We start from the raw sequence: 19,066 nt of genomic DNA, 5'->3' as shown, positions 1-19,066 counted from the left end.
TGGCCATTATAATGGTATTGATGAATATAAGCAATGTTGATAGTACTGATGACATCACAATGTTTATATATACATATTTTACACATTCCTTGACCAAACTGGTTTCCCCATTTCTCTTTTTTTCCTTGTTTTAATATTAATTAAATATTAAGCAAATCATTTCAACTGTTCAAACAAATTATATACTATTCAAACCAATAATGTATATTGGAAACCAGTGGAAAAACCAACATATTCTAACAGACACTTCAAAATTCAGTAAATTTGAAAACCAAATCCATATCACTGCACACAAAATCTTAGAAATCGAAGGAAAAGAGGAAAAAAATTGTTGAGTCGATAAATCACAGTAATCTAGATTTAAGACAAAACCTATTTTATCTAGACAATAAAACATCAAACATAAAAAACTTGGATTTTCGCCATTTTCCAGACCAATATAAGACAATTACAGGCATCATCATAGACTAAACATTGACATACAGTATTAAAACTCATTACATCTTTATAACAGACATAATATGTGTAAAAACATAATGTCTCACTGATTCTCCATTTATCAAATATGTCTTGTTTTCCTATTTCATTTCAAGGTCCAGATCATTTACTTCTAAACATATGAACTCTATGCATTTAAGTTTGATATATCATGTTATATTACAGGGTTTCAGAAAACTGGTAAAAAAATTTGCTGAGAATATTGTTCTCTACATTCATATTATTAGGAAAGTCAGACACCACAAGAACAAGAAGATTTTTGTTTACGGTTGGTTTTACAGTGCACCAACACAGTTCAGATCATACGCCACAGGAACAGGAAAGATGATTTTGGCCAACCTGGGGTGTTACAAACTTAAAGAAACACTTATAAAGGGTCAAAAACAAGAATGAAGTGCCGAGCAACTCTCATTATAAATGTGTCAATGCTGGGTAATATGATTGTATAATATTATACAAGTTTAGGAGAATGGGAACCTCCTTTTCAAACTAAACAGCTTTAGAAATTGAAGGTATCTGTGGCCAAGTGGCATTTAACCGCTTTTATCTCAAATCGTAGAGCTTGTTGCACTCAATATTGATTTTCAATCTAATTTTTTTTTATTATCTGTTTTATATTTTGCTATTTAAAGTGCCACAAATTTTAATATACAAAATTTTCAAAAAAATCAGGTTCTTATGTTTCTGGACCTCAGCTGAGTTCCTTTAATGTTCATGTATTTTTTAAAATTCTTGCAGCTCAAATCAATTTCCATGTCTCTTGTAACCGAAAACATTAGACAAATCATTCCCCTCTCAAAGGATGACCTTAAACATTAAGCCAGGCCTGAAAAAAAGCTAAAGTTACTGGCAAAAAAACTCTCTCCTGTTACATGATAATGAATCTAATTAAGTAATTCACATGTCTGCTCTCCCCAGCTGAGAGTTCTGTGTTCTTAAAAGCTGACAAACCTGTAATTAAACATTTCCCCTGGCGTACAAAATAAGTTCTGTTTGTTTTATAAGGAAGTGAATGAAATTTGGCCTGCACATCATGGTGTGATAGAAGTAAATCAAGAATAAAGAAGTCAGGGACATTTTGCACAATTGTACAAAGTAAAAAGAGGTAATGGAAGAAGATTTAAGTATATTTTTCCCTTTTCAATTAACTACTTTCAGACGAAGCGTTTACGTAACAAAATATTGTTTTCAGCAAAATGCTAAAAGATCATCTACAAAATGAATTCTCACAGTTCATGAATTATTCAGGATTTGTCACTGATACATTAACCCTGAACATGCTGAATATTTTAAATGAACTTGTCCCACTTTCATTTTTGGGACTATCCATTATCAATTTTAGGGATATCAATTTGATATTTAAAGTTTGTCAGCTAACAGTATAGAGCCTGGTCAGACTGCACTGAGACTGGCTCTAGACTATACTGGTTAGAAAGGCTTAACGCTTTCAGTTCCAGAACTTTAAGGGTTAATCAAAATTCTGGCAATACTCATTAATTGCTTAATGAGACAAATGTTTGAACAGCTCTTTAAAATATAATTTATTTTTTTATCATCATCAAAATTAATATTTCTAATCATTACTTGTAATGGAAACAATATGAAGGTTTCAGAGACAAAATGATGGGTTACTATGGCAATCTAAGATGTAACAAGACAATCAGAGGGGTTTAAAGACCTATCTAAATGAGGTAACGACAGAGGACAATATGAAGTATTTATAGAGCTACCAGAAAAGGTAACAGAGGACACTTACCTAAGGGACAAAAAGGGTTAACTTAAGAGATAAATTGCATTAAAGGGGCTATCTTAGAGGTAACTGGGCTGTTGGAGGTTTACCAATGAACTATATGTGGGGCTACTTAGGCTACTAAATGGGTTACATGGTCTTGTTGAGGGGCTTCTGTCAATCATGCTTAGATTATTATAAAAAAAGAAAAGAGAAGAAATATGCATCATGCGATGATCACTCATAAAGTATGTAAAGTGTACCGGCATGGACATGTGGTTAATGTGTCAGACTAGAAATCTAATAATCTCTAGCTGTGTGGGTTTAAACCCTGTAAAGGATAATCCATTGTTTCTTGGAGCAAGAAACTTTCAACTCATTTCTCAGGTGGGTTCCAGGAACCGATTTAAGTGTACTTATAAGCTTCCTGCACAATCAAATTAAAATAACTTCTGTATAAACTATGGTAATGATACATCAACATACAAAAAGGCAGCAGACAGCATCTTGTTGAAATAAATGGTTTAAATCAATTGCATCCCAACTGTAGTTTTGAGATAAGAAAATCCTTATTCCCTTCTGAATATTAGTATCCTACTATAGAGTTATCTATCCTAATCATTTTAGCAGCCACTATATAATTGGTATTACTTTTTACTGATAAAGCTTGTTCAGATATTCTCTTTCTCTACCTAACATTTCCCCACTAAATGATGAATGTTCTTGTCATATTTTGATAGAAATGGCTACATTTTCCTATAGTTCTATTATTGTCAAATGATAAATCAGGCCCTCATTGCCCAGACACTTAATAACATATGATTATTTTTAAAATGAAATATTGCCAACTCGCAAAAAAAATTCCTGACACTGGACAACTTTACTATCCTTAAAAACCACTTATGTTTTCTTCAAATTTTGGAGAGAATATTCTGCCATTACTTATAATTATATCAAGTATGAAGTATATTTCATTTCAGACAAAAAAAGAGGACAGATATTTTTTGTCATAAATTGTGTCACAGTCTGTAATTTTCTTCTAGACTTTAGTAACAATCAGATCATGTCACATCAAGTTGGATCAGAATTTACAGAACAAGTAGTAATCAGATCTCCACCAATAATTGGCAACTTCATTACATGAATCATGGGTGAAGCAGAACATTCAGGACACAAAATGCTTTGATCTTCATAGCAGTTTGATGTTCATCAATATCCTACAATACAAAATTTATAAGAAAGTGGTCAAAAATATCCAATTTCTGCATCAATGATCTTAACCTTGAAAACTTTAGCCAAAGTTGGAGGACCACCCAAGGTATGTTCCAATTAAATATGAAAAACATCTATCCATAAATGAAGCCTGTATGAGCAAAAGTGTAAAAATCTATTTATAGCATTGGTGACCTTGCCCCAAGTAACCCCGTACTTCACCCAGTTTAAAAGTGCATAAGGTATGTACCCACCAAATAACTGAAAGGCATCAGTCAATTAATGAAGGCTGTATGAGCAAAAATGAAAAAAAAAACTCTTTGAGCCCATGTGACCTTGACCCAAGTGACCCCAAACCCCTCACAAAGTTAAAGGACATACCAAAAGTATTTACCTACCAATAAAGAGAAGCTTGAGGAAAGTGTGGCAGATTGTGCAACAGAAAGTACAGAACTACAGACGGATGAAGCATCATTTCTGGGGGAGCATAAAACCCTCTGTATAACAATGAGGCGAAATAAAGACATGCTCTGTACAGTTTCCCATAATTTGCATGCAAAAAAAACACGCACACAAAAATTTAATACAAATTCCACACACCAGTCTGACGTAAAAGATAATTTGCTGAAGACAATAAAAAGCCAGTTTTAAGTATTTGTAAACATAGTAAATGTGAGAAATAAACTACCTTCTTAAAACTTGTTTTACAACATGTGAAATTTGTCTGATAAAATCATGTAGGTTAAAGTTCGGAAGTGTTTTAAATTCAATCCTCAAGTAGACTTTTTCTATGGGAAACACAGTTTAAGATGTTATTTTTCTTTTTTGCTCAAGAACTTCTTCAGAACTAAAAGAATGATGGATTTGTGAAGAATTGTACCTAATTTGTAAGGGCGTCCATTTATTTGTTTGTTTGTTTTATTGGGTTTTATGTCACACCGACACAGTATAGGTCATAAGGAAGCCCTCAGATGCCCTTCCATGCTTTATTTTAGGCACAAACAGGCACCTTAGTAGAACCACAGCTGGATAACTTCCTCACATGTAAGAATCCAAAGTCCCTGTCACGATATGAACCCACACGAGGAGGGGCTTCATCCATTTAATTTCTTCAAAAATTACTATGACCGGCATGCGACCAATGGAGACCAAGATTACCAGAAAATCTGAGCCATCACTGTTCAATATTCAGTCATTTAACATGTTGAAATATTCCCTATAAACAATGATGAATATTCTGAAAGATGGGCAAGTCCATATAGCATGGTAAGGTTTTAAGGAAGCAAGTTGTGCACAAATCAAAGTTGTGATTCAGTTAAACTACCAATACACTACAAAACTCTGCCAACTTTTCTCCAAGTTCTTACAACACAAATTAACCACTTTTGAGTCTCTGGCTATAACCAGTGACGAAACATGGTGTTGTGACCCTAGAAGGGCTTGAACCAATGAGCCCTGGATTGAGAGGCAACCACCTTAAGCACTAGGTCACCACTTCCCTTGGGGATGGGTTACAAATGACTGGTGCATAACAAGAAACAAATTGTCCAGACAACTTGAAACAGTGAAATGCATTTTGGTCTGATCCCATAGTGTTACATGGGTCAATTAATATCACCATCTAGCACTAAAAAGATTTCAAAATGTAAGTCTCATATGTAACATTACTTTAGCTAAGATGCCCTAGAGACAACTGTTATTCAACACCACTAATATATCTTTAATGTTAAAATATTAATAGAACTTCATTTACAATATTATTAAGTAGAAAAAGTGGCTTCGTTCAAATCAATCATAAAAAGTTATTCAATATCATAAGAATTTCTTTCATGCATAAATTCCCTGAAGTATTTTTTTCGCATATACAGCAATTTGTCATATTATAGATTGTAACACTATGATGGTATAAACCAGAAAAGAAAAGTCTGAATTATGGGAAGGGATTATTTTTCAAATAACTAAACAGTTCATTAGTTTATAATATGTTTAATATTTTTTCAACAATAACAAACATTTCTGTCCTTGACTCATGAATTTAGTGTAGGAGTCTCATAACATATTTTTCCCCATTTTCGTAAAAAGAAATAATAAAAAAAATTATCAGAAGTCCTAGAACTCACAGTAACTTCTCCCCCATATTGAAAAAACATCTCCAAGTCGCTATGGTAACCAAATAGCAACAGTTTAAACAGCAGGAAGATTTCAGATATTGATTTCTAAAAACTGGGCACATGTTCTTACTGGTTTTATTTCTTGTTTCAGCAAATTTCATTGCCGTTAAGACTTAGGAAAAATAATTGCTCTGTATGGGTTTTTTTTTCCGCAGATGGCAATTAAGTGCAATCATTGGAATCCAAGCTAAAACATGTTTGTTTAAGCTTTAATTGAAAATCTTTATCCAATATCGGAAAAGCTCGTAAAAATATGAGTTTCCTTTACCTTTTTCTCCTCCTCATTTTTCCCAAAGGTAAACAATATCATAAGATTCACGGTTCTAATTAAATCTAAAGTGGTGAAGATCATTATTATTATTTATAAGATTATTAAAAATGTTATTGTTTTTCTTTATTATTTCATGGCAATTCACAATCATACCTTAATGTCAAATAAAGACAGTCAACTTTTAAAATAAAATCAATTTTTCAATAGTATCATACAATTATGACAATGTTGTTAAATGCCAAAACTCACAATGACAACTTTCAAATTATCTCTGTTTTTAATAATAAGTCAAATTGCATAAGGTTATTTGTCTTGTCATATAGTGAAATTATCTTATTTTAAGCTTTCTTTGCATCATATCAAGATTTGCATTGGTAAGTAACAAAATTTAGGTGAATTTTCTAATGTCACCTACCAAATTATCTTAAGACATAATTTACTTTAAAAAATTATCATAAAGCAGAAATTTCCTTAGTCTACAAAGTGGAATAATTCAGTGAAAATAAATGCTTGAGTAATGGGCCTTTATCAATTAGATAAATTATTATTACCTAGTAAACATCTGTGAAGTTTCAAATTAACACTAAGTTATTACAGTGATTCTAAGAACTTTGCAGCAGGGTTTTACCGTTCTATTAAAAGTTTAAAAAGGAGAATAATTCAGTAAGATTTAATGCAAGAGTTACATGTCCTAGATAGTGACACTACAATTATGATCCTGAATAAAAAGTTCAAATAAATATCTTGAGTTGTTACTTTGATTTGACAGTATGAAAATCTCAACCAAGTGTTGAGCCGCTTACACATACATACATGTGAATTCTCCCACATTAAGCGGGAGACTCCCACTTTCTGCAGCCATATTTTCAAACATTTTTCTTAAAATAAGGGGTATTTTACATCAGTGATTCTATAAAATACCTGTTTATATATCATTCTTCAACCATTTTTAGAAACCAGTTTATCCAACTTTTTAAATCATTTTTGTATGAACTTTAAAAGCTTGAAAACTACAATTTGAAATGTCATTCTTTCGTTTCTTTATTTTTACCATAAATATATTGTCACCTTAGTGCAGTAATAGGTTAGCTCCTATTAAATTATATAAGCAGTTAACCTGTTACTGCAGTAAGGTGACGGTATGTAAGAAGAACATGTTCGTATCAACAACATTATGTTCATCACAACATTAAAATGGAACTTTAGAATAAGACAGGATGCTTATTGGTCCCTTAATGACAATATCTAATTCATACAAATGTTCAGAGAACTGGAATTATATGGAAATTCAAGGCAAGTATAGGGTTGAGGCACTCAATCTCTACTGTAATGACAATTATGAACAAAAGCTCATGACAAAATCAATAAGTTTTTCATTCAATTTACATATCTCGCCTTTCGAAGTTTGTCCCTATGTGTACTGGCATGAATATTTTAAAGGGCTTTTCTGACTTTTATTAACTTAACCAAACCTATAAATATAAAGATATTTCAAAGAAGCTTTTGCGGTCTCTTTGATTGTTTTTTTTTAATGTCTGCATGCATAAAACATCACTTGACAGACATGTGTTTAACTATAAGCAGAGTTAAAATATTTTACGTACATGTACCATTGTTAGGAATACAACAGTTTTTTATGTTTTTAATTCTTTCTTTTATACTTTTAAATAGTATCAAATTTTACATTAATTCAATAATACAATTCCAAAAAGGTTAAAAGAAACTAAAACATAATCAACAACACAAAAAAAAACAACAAACTTATCACAAAAGAGTCAAGATTTCAAACAAGAGCTGTCTGTAGGACAGCACGCTCGACTATTCTAAGTGCTTGATAGTAAAAGAGCCTTTATATTGTTTAATTTTTTAAGTTCACAAAAGGGCTAATTTTTTTTATAAATTCATGTTATAGGCCTAAGAGAGAGTCTAATTATACAGTATTGGCTTGACTATTCGGAAGGTAATGTCACAAGGGTGTTTTATTGAGTATAATAATACTAATTACCTATGAATAAATAAATTTGACAGAAAAGGTACAAAGGCTTGTTATTAAGATGTTTTATCAAGTAAATCACTGCTTTATTATTATGAATGCATAAAATTGTCCTGAAAAGGCACAAACCCTTCAGTAGTTATTGAGATAACAACTTACAAGAAAAACTTAACCATGATTTTCTAAGTTGAAAAAGGGGAGAAAAATCAGCCTAAATGCAAGATAGAATTATGGATCTTTGTCAGTGACCTACAATTATGACCCTAAATGCATATGTGAAGTTTTTAATAAATATCTTTAATAGTTATTGAGATATGTAAAACTTGCATGTAAACATTAACCAAGAGACTAAGTAGAAAAGGGGATATGAATCAGCCTTAATGCAAGATAAAGTTATGGAACTTGGTCAGTGACATACAATTATGACCCTCCAATTATGACCCTAAGTGCATGTGTAAAGTTTCAAGTAAATATCTTTGAAGACCTTTAATCTTTAACCAAAATTTCTAAGTTTCAAAGGGGCGAATAATTCTGCAAATATTGCAGGCAGAGTTATGCAATTTTGCAAACTGATGTACATTGTTACTATAAAAAAAGTATTTTAAATTTCAATTGAATATCTCAAGCAATAATTGAGATATTTGACTTTACAAAAAAACTTTAACCAAAATTTCTAAGTTCCAAAGGGGCATAATTCTGTTAATATTGTAGGCAGAGTTATCCAACTTGTCAATCTGATGCACCTTGTTACTATAAATAAGTATTGTAAGTTTCAATTTAATATCTCAAGCAATAATTGAGAAATTTGACTCTACAAAAAACTTTAACCAAAATTTCTAAGTTAAAAAGGGGCATAATTCTGTCAATATTGTAGGCAGAGTTATCCAACTTGTCAATCTGATGAACCTTGTTACTATAAATAAGTATTGTAAGTTTCAATTGAATATCTCAAGCATTGATTGAGATATTTGACTTTACAAAAAACTTTAACCAAAATTTCTAAGTTAAAAAGGGGCATAATTCTGTCAAAATTGTAGGCAGAGTTATCCAACTTGTCAATCTGATGTGCCTTGTTACTATAAATAAGTATTGTAAGTTTCAATTGAATATCTCAAGTAATAATTGAGATATTTGACTTTACAAAAAACTTTAACCAACGCAGACGCCGACGCGGACGCTGACGCCGGGGCGACTACAATAGCTCTCATATTCTTCGAATAGTCGAGCTAAAAAACTTCACTGTGAAAACATAAATCTAAGACCAGACGATTCTTAAAGTCAGGGCAGAGAAAAAAAAAAGTCGACTAGATATAATTCACACAAGTTTTCCTCCCACAATTTGTTCTGATCTTCTCAAATGTCTGAGAACATGGGGAGGGAGATAGCGAGATGGGAAAGTATTGTTAGAAAACACCAATAACGCTTGACAAACCTTAATGATAGGCTTCTAGTCTTTTCTCAGACAATATATACCAAGATTTCTGCAAGATGCCATTGTTCCTAATTGGTCATACAGAAGCTTTATCTTCTTATTTCTGGTCCATAATTTTAACCCGTTGTATTGGGGTGTTCAAGAAACACTTCAGTTTAGTATGGCAATATTTGTATTCATTTATAGACAGAACTAATATAAACAGTTCAATAAAAAAACAAACGCTTTTCTTTAGCTTTTTGAGGTTTTGTCTTCATTTATAAAATAACAAATAACGCAAGGTTCATTTAACTTAACACTAAAACAGAACATGATGTTAATGCGGAAATAAAAACTTTGTCTCTTTCATTTAAAACAATGCAACATGAATACAGCAATACACAAAACAATATACATAGAATATGGTATCTACACATGTGATTAGAAAATTCTCATAATTATTTTTTATTTTTTCTATTTTTTGATATAATTATATAAAATAATTGTATCATAGTTTGAGGACCTTTCTGTTGAAAATGTGTGAGTTAAATCGTATATATATACATGCACAGTGCTTTAACTGGAGTGCAGGTATTAGTTACCTGCACTCCACTGAGCATGTCCATTGATTGGCTCATTTTTGCTGGGGTTTACTTATTGTGACAGCAGAGAAAGGGAAAGTGACAGAAATGTCATATTCAGATGCTTGTACAAATCAGATAGCCTCGTGTTTCGTGTTTCGATGCTCTTTCTATTACATAGATAGAATAAAATCAGTTTATTTCAAATATTGTTTCACTCAAGCTATAAGCTTCCAGATATTAAAAGACATATTTTCAAACTGACCAGTTTAAACTTTTAAACTGCTGAATTTCTTTATATGGACTTGTCCAGCTTTCCACTTATATTAATTGAAGGGTGAAAAAAAATCTTACGTCAACAGTATACTGCACCGAGATGCAGACTGGCCTTACTATACTCTGTCCGCAAAGGTTTAGTTAATATCTCTCAGTTAGAATAGTCAAGCAAGTCTTAAAGAAATGACTAAGAACAACAGATTACTTAATCTGAATATGAAAGATAGAAAGGCATTTGATATCTAAATTCAGAACTTAAAATTGTTCGCTTTGATGATAAATAAAAAAGTTATAACACACTTGTACAAACAATTGGGTGAAATGACTTTTACTATACAATATACCAAATTAAAAGAGACAAAATTGAATTAAAAATTAGATTACTTTGTCACAGTCTTGTGAATCAATTCTTCATCAAACAAATAACAGTATATAATGATTATCTCTAATTACTTCTTCTTTTTTCCCCTGCTAAAAGATAACCTCAACAGATAGGCCCGAAAAAAGAATAAACTTGTTACAAATGAATTGGACTAGCAACAGACCATGGATAACTATGTTTCCTGTAATTTCCTTACTCTCACTGCTTTTCACGTAATTTCCTGAGAAACGACTTCGAAAACAAATTGCATCTCTTTGCTATCACTTCAACACCATGCTGCATGGCACAAAAATCAATGTTTACCAAATTAGACAAATGGAATCGTAACGTCCCATATATCCACTGTACGATGACTACACAAATTGTTCTTTGAATTTTATTTACAGAAATAATCCAGATAAACTGAGTATATGAATACATGTACCAACAATTCTGGCAACTTGGGTCAAAGTTTACAATGTTGTGAAAGCCTTCACTACATCAAAGTCAAAAACGCAGCAAATACTTCTTTTGTTTCTGAATAATGCAACACTGCAATTTTCAAAGATTTTTGCAAAACATAAATAGTAAATCATATGAGAGGCTCAAAAAGTCCTTTTTTCAATGGTTGCAACTCAGGCAATGGAAATTAGGGATACAAATGAAGTAATTAATACTTGAAATAGCAGTGAGGGCAGGTAATTGTGAAATGAGACTCAGCTAAGGTTCACATGGAAAGGGGTCAGGTATGTGCTGACTTAAAATAGGACTAACAAGGGTCACATGGGAGGGTGGGGTACATGCTGATTTGCAATAGGTTTAGTTAGTTAGAATTAACTGTAAACTGAGACTGACTGGCAAGGGTCAAGTGGTAGACTTAAAATGGAACTAGCAATAGTCACATGTGGGGATATAAGTGAAAACAGAGACTGGCATTAGAGCCATAAGGTGATTTAATTGACACTTGATATATAAGTACAAATCGTTAGGTCTAATCACTTAACATTGACTTAAATATCTGCTAATAAATACAGCAAGAGAGGGACTTAGTGAAATGATAAAATCCCACTGTCTGACCTTAAGATGATATATTGATCAACCAGTGTAAAATGACTGATGAGGAACATTACTGACAATGTGAAATCATTAATTTGCAGGGAAGACCACTAATGTTTGCAGATTTCATAGATTAACTCTCTGAGCTGTAGCTTCAATAACAACCTGTATTTGCCATCATTACAATTCCGTGCGAATTTAACTTGCACATTCAGATAGCTTGACCTGACTATACCATGTATATTGTGCGTTGCACAACATTATTTTGCCAATATCCAAGTATCTCAATGCTAAATAATGGACATGTACATCTTTCAATCTGGACACAACCATTTATCATTTTTAGAGAATTATTAACAAAGTTAGACTCGGACTGAATAGTGAACAGTGCAGTCCATGATCAGACATAACATACAAGTCATTCCATTGGATCTTGGTCTGCACTGGTAGCATGGGTTGAAGCAACAAAAGATGATCAGTCTTGATCCGAAATGTTCACAAAAAATGGTAAAGTCAAAGACCAAGAATTATGATCATACTCACATTTTCTAAAGTTCAATGGATACCTCCAGTGACTAAATGAGAATACAGTAGTGACATGAATAAAATTATATAAAGTTATATTCCAACATTAGATCTGATAGGAAACCCAGATCTGATGGAAAGCTCCTGTTTTTTTTAAATAGTTATATAAAAAATCAACTATGAAGAACTGATACCAGTTGTGAATATAGCCATTATGATGATCAATGATCCCAGACATACAGATTTTTTTAACAGCGATACTTCTGTATTACATTAAGTAACCTCTGATTGTCCATTGTCACAGAGCTTAATGGTACGCCTATACTAGGTGACAAAGGGATCGTGCAATTTACGGCAGTAAGTCATGTCAATGTTCATTAATTCCACGGGAAAAACCATTGGGTCAGTATCACACTAGAAGGTTCATATTGATTATAAAACTAGTTGATTACACGAGGCTCTTGTAGCTGTAAGCATTTCGCCTTAAAGGGGAAACTTAGTCACTCTATATTATACTCGTCTCTTGTAATAAGTGACAACACCAATTCAAGTAATGATAATGCCAAGTTCTCTCCTGAGTTTGTATGGGAGAAAAAAAAAACGAGTAACTGTTATGTTGTTTTTCCATTTTTTTGAAAAGTGGATTCTGACATTCCCTAAATGCTAGAGATAGGAGTGTCAATAATTCAATAATATTGGATTTAAATACAACCTATTTGGAATTTTAGCAAAACAACGGAAAAAGTGCTTTAAAAAAAATTTAAACAAAAACTACATCTGGAATAAATCTTTTTTCATTCAGTTGTAATCATGTATTTGTGAAACTTGGGAAATAACTTTCGACCTAATTTGGAAATTTAAATTTGTGTAAGAGTGTGTAAAATAAATTCTTGGTAAAGTGTTTTATCGGGTAAATACTGAATTTAAATGCTTCTGGAGCTTAGAATATATCTAAAATATACTGCATGTTTACTGTAAATAAATAATTTCTTACACAATTTAATATTACATCAGTCCCAATATCATTAACTATATCAGAGCATTTTAATATCAAGAAAGTAATTATAGCCTTAGGAAAGAGTATGTTAATTTCCTGTAAGGAATTACAAATATCAAATATTTAAAAAAAACAAAAACATTTTTCATTCAGTATCAAATCTATTAATGCCCTGTTTATTTCACCAAGAATCATCTGAAAATTTTACATTTCTGTAGTGCAAAAGAGTAATTTGTGTTAAAGCATGACCTAACATGTAAGGATGTGTATGGAATTCTAAGAGAATTATAAAATCCATGATGATGGTAATGACAGAGTCTAGATTAATCAACAAGTATCACACAAACTGTCTGACATGGAATATTAAAGGGAGGTAATATTAAACAAATTTTTACATTTTTTTTGAAATCATACTTTATACTATATGTCAAGCTCACCATTCTAATATGTACTTAATTCTTTGTTCTTTAAATAGAAACAGCCTTTTAGTACAGTAAGGCGCCAAGCCAGCTTATCCTACAAGTCAGATCAGTTTGTTGCGCAAATCAGGTCAGTTTGTTGCACAAATCTGAGGTCAGTTTGTTGCACAAATCAGGTCAGTTTGTTGCACAAATCAGGTCAGTTTGTTGCACAAATCAGGTCGGTCTGATGGACAAGGCCATTACATCGGACTCAATTAATACTTTATTCTATTTTCCTAGTCATCTTTCTTGCCTAGTCTTTCAGACTATAGATCAACCTCTGTGAATCCTACATCATGATACAAGAAAAAACTACCATAAGGATTGTTGCTTAGAAAATCTAAGATTTCTTTAAATGCTGATGAGATGTTAAAATGTAACGATTTTGTGTATGCAAATTAGTTTTCTTATCATAGAACTTTTGTAAAAAATACCACTGCTAACCTTTCATAACAAAAACACTAACTAAATTTTTGTGTATCAAAATCAAAGATGCCTACAATATATGCAACAAACCAGTCATTCAATGCCTTGACGAATTAGACAAGCCCTATTATGTTATCATACATAAGGCCATTGCAGTGAAAAATGCAACATCAACTTGATTTCAAGCCCACAACCTTGAGCTTTATTGGCTAGAATAAACTTTGGGTTAGGAACAAAGTTTCTGAAGAAACATTAATAACTACAGAAAATTTTACATTATAAAATGTTCATATCAAATCAAAACATTTTTTTTTTCATATCTAAAAAAAGGTCAATACATTTGCATGTCTTTGAATTTTCTTTAAAGTTTAATAAATTTCACCACAAAAACCAAAATATACATATAACATCAGCTTTAATCTCAAGAAAAAACCTAAAGTTTCTAGAAAAGAGAATGGTTCATCAGAAAATTTTCAAAAAACCGCAATAAAGTGTAGGAGGGTTAATCAAACATGAATATGAATAATATTTCTGGATTATGATGTATTGATCAGAGAGTTTGTATCAATCTATGCCTGATACAGTGTCATACTCCGGGCAACACGTGAGTCATAGTGCCAAATTTAGCCATCCTCCAATATCATACAGTATAGATAATAGTTTGTCTCAGTTTTAAACGTTGTCTTTTACAGTTAAACCTGTGTTAAGTGATCACTATATGTACAAAGACCATCTCATTATTGTTATATTTTAACATTTAATTTAAAGCTATGTTAATATTTCATTTTATATCTTGCTATAAGAATGGTTTCAAGTATCATCTCGGACATTGTTAAGATCAAATAGAAAGACTCCAAAACTGTAACTTAAGTTGAGGAAGATCTGCTAACCTCCAAATTGCATCAATTCAAGTACTGGCTGGCAAAATTATTCTGCATGTTTTCTGAGTATCTTCCTCCAAAGCATGTATTCAACCTCACTTGTGGGATTCGAACCCTCAGTTGTGACAGGCAAGTGGTTGAAAAGCTGAGCAAGAAACCCAGTGTTAATCTATTATTTGTTAATATATGCAGACTGTTTAAAACAAATGAATGTTATTTCAAATTCAAAATTTTAAGATTTGTTTTTTATGGTCATAGTTACTGATGTTTCAAGTATGATATCTTTATATACTTCTATCAATTCAATAACAGAATTTTTATTCAGGACCAAATATTACTCAGCATTTACCTTTTATTTTTTTGCCAAATATTTAAATGAATGTATCAATATCTTTATGTTTCATTGTTCTTAGAATTAATCCTGTATTTCAGGTGCAAACTTTGGTAAAAGAATCACCGACATGAGAGAAGATGAAAAGTAAAACTGCACATATAACAATTTACCATGGGTAAGAATAAAATGTTCTTATCTTTTATGACCAATCTCACCTTTCTTTATAACCGATATAAATTATAAAAACTTTGCTTCTAAGCTTGGTGCAGAAATTATTGCTTCAAAAAATGTTGAAGGTAGGTGCAGAACTTATTGCTTCTAATAATAATTAACCAGAGTATTGTGCGGTAAAACTCGCATCATTTCCATCAACTTTAAACACCACTTTCTGATGCAAGATTATGATTTTATTTCATATTTCCAGTTCTTTCCCTAGAGGGATATTCAAGTAGAGAAAGTATAATGGTTTGTGGTGTAGTGGAATTGCAAAATAACTTCTAAGGCAGAATAAAGTCTGGCACCATCAATTCAATGTAATTTTATTATAGATTGGTAAATAACAAGTAAGACGACAAAAACATGACTTGAATAGTAACCTAGAAAATCTAGAAATCTAAGCAAATTTTTTTGGAAGTCATCTATTCCTGAACCTGCTATAACCATATAAGATATTTAAAATACACACCCCAAAACTAAAATTAACCCTTGATTATGTAAGTTATTTAAAACAAGCTCCCCCAACCCATCCACACCCCCTTCTTCCTCTTGGAAATTTAAGATATTCCAGGCATTTACCTAAAATCGACCCACCACTGCAATCGTGACCCCTAATCATGTAAGATATTTTAGACAAGCTAACCCAGCCAATCCGGTCTGTAAATCTGTTCTTCTCTTTAGACAGAATGAAATTTATAGAAATAAAACTAAATTTTCATCAACTTTTCTTTTAGTAAACATTTATATACCCAACACACATACTATTTTCTTTCAAATTCATTCATGAACCAATGTTACATATATATAATATTTAAATACAACTGAAATTTCAGGACTAACAATGTCAATTTGAAAACTAAGAAACACAATTTTTGGTACCCTAAAATTAATGGTGACCACACTAGCTGTTTGCACATCCACTACTTCAGTAAAGTAAAACAAAAATTTTCTAAACTATCTGGTATGGGTCTAGCAAGCTAAATGTCTTGAACATTAAGCCAAGATTAAGATGTCACTCACATTAGATCATATTATCAAATGTAAAAGAAATTCCTGATTTTATTACCATGACAGCTGCCACTGATACAATAATACAAAACCTAGTGTTAAAGCATTCCGAAATCATGATCTTAACTCTTAGCCTCCTGGCGGCAAAAAATTGTACCTATCAACCCAGTGCAGACCAAGATCAGCTGGCACATCCATGCCATCCAATATTCAGTTAGTATTTACCAGTATTTTGAAATTTTCCCTATACAAAATGAATGGTATTGTCCAAAATGAACAACAGACAAGTCCATTAAAGATATTTAGTGGGGTAAAGGACAATTCAGAATCAAAGTGAACTGACTGACATTCTTCATGTTCTTCAAATTTATTAAATTTTTTCATCTTTTTATCCTCTTTTTTATCATTATAATTATGTGTTAAAGAAGTCACTATGCCCTATTTTCTTAGCATCTGAAAGCCTCATAATTCATGGTTTTTCCTTATTTAAAAACAGCATAACCATCCTAAATTATAGCCACCATTATGTCAGGAGAAAATTGTACATCCTGATGATTTATTTCTGTCGACTCCTTTACTTTCATTTGGATTTATGTTTGATGACAGTGATAATTCCGATGATTTATTCCATTCAAAGTGATATACTTTCTATTACAGGTTAATGCTCTATTGATAAAATTGGATTATTCTAAGAATATCTTGAATCTGATCTGAAAATACTTGTTAATGCAAATAGATTTTACTAGACTGAGACACCATATGATGGGCAAAAGCATCAAGAGTAACTCACTGTAGGAAAAAAATCCACAAAAGCAAAGGACAAGTAATAGATCAAGTTTTTCTAACCAAGCATCTTTTATTTTCTATATCAATTACTTTCTATTATTCAAATAAAAACTTTATTTGTAATGAAATGTGTTATTAAAGATCACACTCAAGTAATATTCAATAATGCAATGTCATTATGGACCACACTCAATTAAACTTTAATATTCAACTGTAATGCAATGTCATTATGGACAACACTCTATTAAACTTTAATATTCAACTGTAATGCAATGTCATTATGGATCACACTCATTTCAACTTTAATATTCAACCGTAATGCAGTGTCATTATGGATCACACTCTATTAAACTTTAATATTTAACCGTAATGCAGTGTCATTATGGACAACACTCTATTAAACTTTAATATTCAACTGTAATGCAATGTCATTATGGATCACACTCATTTCAACTTTAATATTCAACCGTAATGCAGTGTCATTATGGATCACACTCAATTAAACTTTAATATTTAACCGTAATGCAGTGTCATTATGGACAACACTCTATTAAACTTTAATATTCAACTGTAATGCAATGTAATTGTGGACAACACTCAATTAAACTTTAATATTCAACTGTAATGCAATGTTAGTATTGGTCACACTCAATTAAATTTTAATATTCAACTGTAATGCTATGTCATAATGGGTCGCACTCAATTAAACTTTCATAATCAACTGTAATGCTATGTAAATATGGATAACTCTTGTTTACAATGAAAATTTTCAGTCTGTTGTGATAAAATTGTTAAAATATGATATTCAGCAGATAAAGTACAGCCTTTAAAATCACAATCAAGTAAATTATAAAGTAACACCTTGCAATATTTCAAGTCCTAAAAGACATTAATAGTCTTGAAACTGAAACATATTCCCACAAGTTCATCCATAAAATATGGATAAAATTATAGTGTCAGAGGGATGGGTATAACAAATTTGATTGTTACAATGTCAATGCTTGCCTCAGGAGTATAAAATTGTTGCATATAAAACAATACAATGTTACACTTTTTCTCTAAATTGATCCAAATATCGTCTGACAAAATATTTTATCTGTTATAGGCTTAAAACCAAGAATCAAGCAGGAACTTTACAGAAAATATGGACTTCAGTCACATTATCACTGTATCTATAGAATTTCTTTTTTCTTTGGGGTAAAAACTCTTCTATTTTGTCGAGAATTATGGGATATTTGAAAGTATCAGCAAATTAATTGCCATTTTGTAAAAACTTACATCTATGTTGTCAGAATTATGGGATATTTGAAAGTATCAGTAAATGAAATTGTCATTTTTGTTTACTTGGCTTATCAGAATAAAAAATGTCTATATAAAATGTACTCTGATCTGAGAGAACAGTACCATACTAACAGTCATTATAAACTTGATATAATCGTGATAAACTGGGATCTATGTAGCAACAGTGTTGTATTATGAAGTTGTCACAAAATTATGATCTCATGTCAATTATTATGATGTCATGTGACTACAATATGTCCAGAAATTACAACTCTTGCTTTTATCCAAATTTAGTGTTTCTTTGGAGCCTAACAAAATTCAAATACACATGCATTTGTTCATTGGCATTTTATTTGGTCAGTTTTAAATGTTTTTAACTACTAGTAATTTACGTTCACCGTTTAAACAGTTACCTTTTTTCTAACCGTGACACCCCTTATCCAACAATATATTTTAGAATCTTACTCGTGCACTTTGTTATTATTTAATGGACAATCACAATGATATGTTGTTTGTTCCATTAAAAATTAACAAGTGATGTCATCAATTTATGCTTTCCAAATGCAGTTAGCTTTCAAAGACGTATACATAA

Source organism: Ruditapes philippinarum, unplaced genomic scaffold (genome assembly GCF_026571515.1).
Source record: "Ruditapes philippinarum isolate M1 unplaced genomic scaffold, ASM2657151v2 ctg2541_1_1_1_1, whole genome shotgun sequence".
Classification (NCBI taxonomy): domain Eukaryota; kingdom Metazoa; phylum Mollusca; class Bivalvia; order Venerida; family Veneridae; genus Ruditapes; species Ruditapes philippinarum.
Note: the sequence above shows the minus strand (reverse complement) of the source record.